The 296-nt window shown below is 30.4% G+C and overlaps 1 protein-coding gene across 1 annotated transcript in view; it reads left to right on the top strand.

Annotated features, from left to right (window-relative positions):
- Window positions 1-296, top strand: part of LOC119590619 (exportin-1-like) — a gene marked incomplete at its 5' end in the record, with an annotated part of 11,887 nt that overhangs the window by 3,543 nt on the left and 8,048 nt on the right.

The raw sequence follows: 296 nt of genomic DNA on the forward strand, positions 1-296 counted from the left end.
GTGCATAAAATTGCTGTCAGTGCTTTAAAAAGTGTGATTCTTTGTTATTATGTCTTTCATTGCCTCATAAATGGAGCTCTACATTTCAAAGTAATGTGAAATGCAGTTATACCTTTTATGTCTCAGTATTATTATGTAAAGGATGGCTGCTCTCCTATTGTACATATTGTTATTGAGTATCTATTTTAGAATTTATAAATTATTGATGTGAAATCATCACTTTTCTAGCTTAATTTCACTCTGATTGTAGTGATAGTTAGACTGCATTATAGCTACATGTTAGTCTGTCAATGACA

Source organism: Penaeus monodon, chromosome 27 (genome assembly GCF_015228065.2).
Source record: "Penaeus monodon isolate SGIC_2016 chromosome 27, NSTDA_Pmon_1, whole genome shotgun sequence".
NCBI classification, from domain to species: Eukaryota; Metazoa; Arthropoda; class Malacostraca; order Decapoda; family Penaeidae; genus Penaeus; species Penaeus monodon.